Here is an 8,138-nt window from a genome sequence, read left to right as displayed (position 1 = left end):
ATAAATAAATAAATAAATAAATGGAATCCACTAACACTCATTTTACCTTAACATTAGCATACATTATAACATGCTATGATATATGTGCATTTTGCATAAATGGGGTCTTATTTTGCTTTTACTTTCGTTTTAGCTTTTATTTTGAAATGCCTTTATGCGCTTTGATGTCACCAAGCGTTCAGCTCCATGGAAATTCTGCTGAAATGTAGGTATATTTTCTGTTCTTAATTAAAAATGGGCTTTTAGTGTTATTTTAAACACTTATTTTAGATGCTACTGTATATATGCGTTAGTACTGTAGACCGAGGGGATGATGGAGTTATATTATAAACAGCAATATTTTATTTAAGAAAAGAATATTGGTTTATTAGCGTTAGATGGTGTAATATGGCGGTCTGTGTATGAAACAGAGACAGATGCTGTGTCTCATAATGCTCATTATTCACTTGTTCACTATTCACTATGTAGGCTGTATGTAGTATTATATACAGGAAGACTGCAGCAGAAACACTTACCTGTGACTAGGATGCAAATGACCTACTGTAGCAACTACAAACCACAAAGATACATAAATATTACATGAGGTTTTATAACAAAAATATTAAATAAACAAAGTGAACAGGGAAATGTGTTGAAGATATAAATACACATTATTATACACATTACTTTTTTGTGCTGGAACCTTTACATATATTTGTTTATATATGCAAATAAAGCCATGAATAATTAAATATGCAACAATACCACAGTATTATTTTTTAAAGTATTAGTATTATGACAGTATTATACACACACACACACACACACACACACACACACACACAAACAGACACATACACACACATACAGACACACACAGACACATACCTGTATACATACAGACATACACTCTCATACACACACACAGACATATACAGACACACATACACACACAAACACATACAGACTTCCACACAAACACATACACACACCCACACACATACACACACATACAGACACATACAGACACAAACACATACACACACACACAGACACATACAGACACAAACACATACACACACACAGACACATACACACACATACAGACACACACACAAACACATACACACACAGACACATACACACACACGCACACACATACAGACACACACAATCACATACAGACTCCCACACACAAACACACACACACACACCCACACACATACAGACACCCACACACAGACACACGTGAGTGGGTTTTTATTTCAACACAAGTTTGGGTTTTTAATTCAACACAATCAAAGATTTTATGTTAAAATACTCTACAGATGTTTACTTCATCCCAATTACAAGCAATATAAACAGTATATATGGTTAATATTTGCCCTTTAGCTTTATTACATCACATTTTTTAATTAAAGTGCCACTCGTTTTTTGTTGTTTTTTAATAAAATGTAATTTAAAAAAAAGAAAATTAAATTTAATCAAGTTATGAGTTTATGAATATGGGTCCCACAGACCCGAACAACATACAAGGGTTAAAAGAACCCAATTAAACAAATGATGTGAAAAACACTATATGCAATATGCTTGGTATGTTTTTCTTATGTTTATGTTTTCTTAAAATTAAGAAAGATCACCAAAAGTAGATATCTGTTAATATAAATTATCCTTAACCACTGAAATCTCTGTGTGTGACTGGGGTTGAATCTTTTTCTTTCTTCTTCTCAGGACGAATGTGTGGATGACTTAACTGGCACTAGACCTTCATACTGTATGATGATGGGAGCTGATTCTCTTTCAGAACAAATGTTTACAAGATGTTAATCAGAAACTACATGATGCCGTTGACTTTATTATTTGCTATATAAGATTCTGTATTAATTGAATGTACTGTCAAAAGTATAAATATTAAATAAAAAATTAAAGGACAAACCTGAACAAATGAACAGAAAACTCATCATCCTACAGTACAATGCTCTGTCACGTATAAAAATGCTGAGAAGAGCCACATGACCTCAGTTTTGGATAATCATGGTAAGAGGAAAAGATCTCAGTGACTTTGAAAGAGGGTTCATCATTGGGGCACGGATGGCAGGAGCTTCAGTCACAAAGATCGCTCAGCTGGCTTGTGTGTCTATAGGAACGGTGACTAAAGTGACCTCTGCCTTCAGGTCTATGGGAAAGACCTCGGTAAACAGAGCTGGCAATTGCGGGCGAAAGCGCAGATTCAGTGAGCGTGACGCTCGTGCTCTTGTGCGCTATGTGGAGAAAAACAAAACAGCGACGGTTATTCAGGTGACGGAAAATATCAACGCAAGGCGTGATCAGACCGTGTCCACGAGAACGGTCCGTCGACAGCTTCAAAGAGAGGGATACAGCAGGGTCCCAGTGTTTAAATCCCACATTACAAACACAAAAAAAACAGAGGTCTACAGTGATGCTGAAAAAAGGGATCTGGTCTTATGAGTCAACTTTGTTATGGTTTGGGGCATTTATTTATGTTGCTGGGATGTTTTTGGTCTCCTAAGTAGGAAACACCACTGCAAATACATATAATGTTCTTCTTACTGATCATCATCTTATCATCCTACCATAAAACATTTCTTTCCTGATGGGAGTGGTCTCTTCCTTGAATGGCTCCACCACCTCCCCAGTCATTCCCATGGCTCACTGAAGTGTACATTGTAGATAAAAATGATGTAACTCATACTGTATTCTATCATCTTTATGCTGATCAGATCTCAAGGTAAGGTTTTGGACCATTGTTTCAGACAGAGCTCTCCACCACCACCACGATGACACCAACTGATGGAATATCAAATGGAGGAACTTCACTGAAATCAAATGCATAGTCTGGTTGAATCGATGCACAGAATGTTTACCGACACTGTCTCTGATACTTTATTCGTGGATCCTAACACCATTCTTAGACACTTTATGTCAGGGTTGTCCAAACTTATCCACAAAGAGCCAGTGTGGTCCAGGTGTTCATTCATTTCAGGAAGGAGCCACATTTGATTCCATCTTATCTGGGCTTTCACAAGACTCGGGTGTGGTTTGTTAGAATGGAAACCTGCAACCACACCGATCTTTTCTGGGTAAGATTGAACTCCTCTGCTTTATATATCTATAAACTTCAAACTACTATCACATTAAATACTATATCATTATGCTAGTTGGTAAGGTGCATAACTTCAAGTCTAACATAATGAACATCCATTCTTTCAGTGTTTCCTAAATCTCTCCAGAACTCCAGAGTTAGTCAAAACCGATCACTACTTTACAGACAAAAAAAAAAATCTAGTGGTAGCCTAGTGGTAAAGGTGTTGGACTACTGATTGGACAGTCGTAAGTTTAAATCCCAGGTCCACCAAGCTGCCTCTGTGGGGAACCTGAGCAAGGCCCTTAACCTGCAAATGCTCACATGTATACATTAAAATACATTGTAAGTCTGGAGGGGGCACGGTGGCTTAGTGGTTAGCATGTTTGCCTCACACCTCCAGGGTTGGGGGTTCGATTCCCGCCTCCGCCTTGTGTGTGTGGAGTTTGCATGTTCTCCCTGTGCCTCGGGGGTTTCCTCCGGGTACTCCGGTTTCCTTCCCCATTCCAAAGACATGCATGGTAGGTTGATTGGCATCTCTGGAAAATTGTCTGTAGTGTGTGATTGAGAGTGTGTGTGCGGTTGGCACTCCGTCCAGGGTGTATCCTGCCTCGATGCCCGATGACACCTGAGATATGCACAGGCTCCCTGTGACCCGAGAAGTTCGGATAAGCGGTAGAAAATGAATGAACGAATGCAAGTCTGTATAAGGGTCTGCTAAATGCCGGAAATGTACAGGTTGCAGGACGGTAATCGCGTTACAACAAACATGTCAGTATAACTAACTTGAAACCAGGTTATTAATATATACTTATTCTTTTATAAGTATGGAATCGTGATTGTGATCATTATGTTGTTTACTTTGGTATTTACTTATAAAAATGTGTGTGCAGAGAAAAGCAACTGCAGAATGTAAACTGTAGACTATTAACCTTAAATGCTGTCACTTGAAGGCCTTTTTTCTTGTTTTATTTCAAGACATTAATGTTATCTTTAAATTATTTAACAGATTTGTTGTAAATGTGCACCATCAAATAAAAAGTTATTCTTATTCATGGCAACAAACAGTTATTTCATGTGAGAACTAAGAAACTGACAGGTATGAAACCTGTGCTTAAACTGGAGTCATGAGTTCTTCACGAGCACAATACACACATGCACACACACGCACACACACACACACACACACACACACACACACACACACACACACACACACACACACACACACACACACACACACACACACACACAAACACACACACACACAAAATCAACTGTATGGACTGATATTTGCACACTGTTTTTGCTCTTTGCACATGCTGTCTTTCACATTTCAGTCATTTGCTGTTTTGCCCAATACTTTACAATACCTCATGTAACTGCTGCTATAATACTAATGTGTTCATTCCAGTATTTCTGCAATATTAATATAATAATTGTAATCAATTAATATAATAATTGTAATCCATCATTGTAAAAAAACCTGGTAAAAAGACAACTTCTACCAAAACAATAAGCAAACAATCTAACTCAATCAACAGATGCCTCTGAAGAAAACATTCCAAAGAGTTACAAGCAGGTAAGTCAACACATGTACCTTGGAGAGCCAGCCAAAGTGATGATTCTCTGTCTCCATGTGCCTTTGAGAACCCACCTATTGATTTTACCATTTGATATTAATAATATTTATACCACGATACATTATTATTATTATTATTATTATTATTATTATTATTATTATTATTATTATTATTATTATTATTATTATTATTATTATGCTGATTATGAGCAGCATCAGGACAGACAGAGGAACCAGGGGTGTATACCTGTGGTGCTGTGGCTTAGTTGGTTAAAGTGCCTGTCTTGTAAACAGGTGATCCTGGGTTCAAATCCCAGCAGTGCCTAGTGTTTCTGTTGATATAGTTGCAGTACATCCTTTCCCTTTCTTACAATCTGAGATGAAACACCACTCCAACAGGATGGCTTCTAAGCCACACTGCAGAGCAAATTCCCTGGTTGTGGGCATTGCAGTGATGAGAATAAAAGATTCGACACTCGAGTCATGTTGCTTGCATACCAAGACCCAAGGCAGTTTCACGCTTGATAGCGCATTGGACTTCTAGGCTTGTTGTCTGAGCTATTCGAAGGTTGAATCCCAACAGAGTCGTTTGGTTTAACTTGTGACTTATTTGCTCTGAGATAAGATCTAGGTTTGTGCTTAATAATATCTCAAGAATTCAAACGTGTCTGCAGCCGATGGGAGGAGAAGCGTTCAGACACAAACATGCATGCCTCTGCAGGATGATTATCTTAGATAAGTCTTTCTGTACAGAGTGTGCACTCGTAAAAATGTCAAGCAGATGTTCTTGCACACACTTAGACAGAGGAAAAGGAGCTTTATAACAGTGGCGCTGTGGCTTAGTTGGTTAAAGTGCCTGTCTAGTAAACAGGAGATCCTGGGTTCAAATCCCAGCAGTGCCTGCTTTGCTGGTGGTGTATAAGAAGTACTAACTTTCTTACAATCTGAGATGGAATGCCACTCCAACAGGATGGCTTCTAAGCCACACTGAAGAGTAAATTCTCTTGCAGTGATGAGAAAAATAGAGCTTGCACACTCAAGTCATGTCACTTGCTAGAAATAGAAAAACAGCTGTCTAATGATTTGTTTTATAGGTTTTTGATTCATTTATTATATTTTGACATGATTCGTTTATTTTCACCTGCTTTTTTCCTTATTTATCAATGTGGTTTTATTTTTCACATACTGTATTATTCAGATGACATTCCATTTCCATGATAGAATAATATTTATATTCATTTAAAATATTTTTATTCAGGAGATTATCACATCATACTCTGCTGAAATAATGTTTAATTGTTATTACAGAAATAATTGTTTTACCTGGATTTTGTAGGCTTTCTCATCCATAGCTACTTACATTTACTTAAACTTACATTTTTACATAATGATTTATTTCTTGTATTCTTTGCTATTCATTCTGCAGCTAATAAATCTACCATGAAATTATGCATACCATAAAATTAGGGAGTATTATACAGAATCTCGCATTGCTTCACACTTTTTGGATCTTCTTCACAGCAAACCAAAGCACTTATTTTTAGTCACGTCATTAAATTGTAATGTTTGGTTCAGGAAGGCTGTAAGGAAGTGTATAGAATTTACACTTTCTATACACATATTTTGCAGTATTTTCTACATAAAATATTTTACACACTATTCACTCAATGTTTAAACACACAGCATTTTGAACTATCTTTACCTAATAATTAAATAAAAACCTAATTTATTTGTTTCACTTTTTAAACAAACATGGCTTAAGGCCGTATCACTTTTTGACTGCGGGGGATGTTGCAGGCCTATATCTTTTGCCTTTTTTTGTTTGTTTTTGTGGACTTTTTCCTCCTCTAGTGGTGGAAGTGGCACGGTTCTGGCTTTTGGCGGGGTGGTACTTTCCCTCTCTCCATCACTTTTGAGACTTTGGTCAGGCCACCTTTTGCTGTGTGTTTTTAGCTTTTGTTATTTTCCTTATTAAAACGCCCTTTTCATGATATCCCTGCATTTGGGTCTTTAAATATCCGTGAAGACACCTTCTTCTCTGACAGAAAGACTCAGCCAGACATAGACCCAGCATAGTAAATTTATGCCTGGTGCCTATTATCCATGGGGCATCTTCTCTGGATTACTCTTTTCTGTCCTTCTGGGATTTTTTTAATTTTATTTTCTGGACTTCTGGGTTTCGATGGTGGACTTCGCACCGCACCTGTTCCTGTGAGGGATGCAGCCTCATTTCTTGCACAGGGGATGGTGCAGAACTGCCTTTTTCCATTTTTGTGGACTTTTTCTAGCTCCTGTGATGGAAGTGGCATGGAACCGGACTTTGGTCCCTCCCTCCCTCTCTCCCTCCCTTTCCGGACATGGATCTGGCCACGGCTTGGCAGTGGTCGTTGCCTGGCCCTTCTTCTTGGTTGTAGACGTCGCTTGGCCCTTCTGCATGGCTGCGGATGTCTCTCTTTCCCCTCTGGCTGTGCCACCATGTTCCGCGCTTCCCCCACCTGCCTCGCCGTATTCCGCAATTCCCCACCTGCCTCATGTATTCCTCTCTTCCAACCTACCTCGATGTGTTTCTCTCTCCTTGTTTGTTTTTGTGTTGTTGTTGTGTCCTGATTTCCTGGTTTGTTTTTCAGTCACCCTGTTTTCTCTATGGTTTGCCGTGTTTGTAGCTTTTTTTTTAAAACAAAACAAGACATTTTATCTCTGCATTTGGGGTTTTTAATCTCTATGAAGACATCCACTTCTCTGGCAGAAGGACTCAGCCAGACATAGACCCAGCAGGATAACTTTATGCCTGGTGCCTAACATTCGTGGAGCATCTTCTCCGGCCTTTTGGGATTTATGTTTATTTTCTTTTCTGGACTTATGGGTTTCTTCGGTAGACTTCACTCCACACCTGTTCCTGTGGGGAATGCCGCTTTACTTCATAGTTTCCCATGAAGGAAGCCATCTCACTTCTTGCCAGCAGGGGATGTTGCAGGCCTGTGTATTTTGCCTTTTTCTGTTTTAGTGGAATTTTCCTTGATCCTGTGGTGAAAGTGGCACCTTTCCCCTTTCAGTACATGGGTCGGGCCACGGCTTGCCTGGGGTTGTCACTTTGCCCTTCTGCTCAGCTGTGGACGTCACTTAGCCCGCTTAGGGGGAGAGATGAGGGGGACGGACCATCGCATCCCACCTAGTGAATTGCCTACGACTTTAGCTCTTTGCTGTTCATTAAATTGCCTTACTTTATCTGGTTTGGGTCCTGCCCTGACAGTTGGTTTTACCCCCTTTGAATTATTATTTGAACAGTGACCTCAGGGACTGTGACCAGACGTGGCGTGGACCAATCAACTCTTGCCCTTCGGCTCCATCGTCGAGCTCGTGCAGGACATGCAGGACCACATTGACCACATCAGCCCAATTGTTGGGAACACATGGAGGCAGTCCAATGAGACCTACATCATTCCTACAACTATTCTGCACAGTCCTGCAAATTCA

The 8,138-nt window shown here is 39.2% G+C and overlaps 1 long non-coding RNA gene and 2 other non-coding genes across 3 annotated transcripts; all 3 read left to right on the top strand.

The window, feature by feature from the left end:
• The first annotated feature begins 84 nt into the window (after window positions 1-84).
• Window positions 85-2,575, top strand: LOC113653110. Its single transcript, XR_003443033.2, has 2 exons — window positions 85-205; window positions 1,711-2,575. It is a non-coding gene; the product is annotated as an uncharacterized LOC113653110 (long non-coding RNA).
• A 2,340-nt stretch (window positions 2,576-4,915) lies between these two features.
• Window positions 4,916-4,989, top strand: trnat-ugu. Its single transcript has one exon. It is a non-coding gene; the product is annotated as a tRNA-Thr (tRNA).
• Window positions 4,990-5,492: 503 nt separating this feature from the next.
• trnat-agu lies at window positions 5,493-5,566 on the top strand. Its single transcript has one exon. It is a non-coding gene; the product is annotated as a tRNA-Thr (tRNA).
• Window positions 5,567-8,138: the final 2,572 nt, after the last annotated feature.

Source organism: Tachysurus fulvidraco, chromosome 6, assembly GCF_022655615.1.
Source record: "Tachysurus fulvidraco isolate hzauxx_2018 chromosome 6, HZAU_PFXX_2.0, whole genome shotgun sequence".
In the NCBI taxonomy this organism is placed as follows: domain Eukaryota; kingdom Metazoa; phylum Chordata; class Actinopteri; order Siluriformes; family Bagridae; genus Tachysurus; species Tachysurus fulvidraco.
This window is presented reverse-complemented; position numbering and strand designations above follow the sequence as displayed.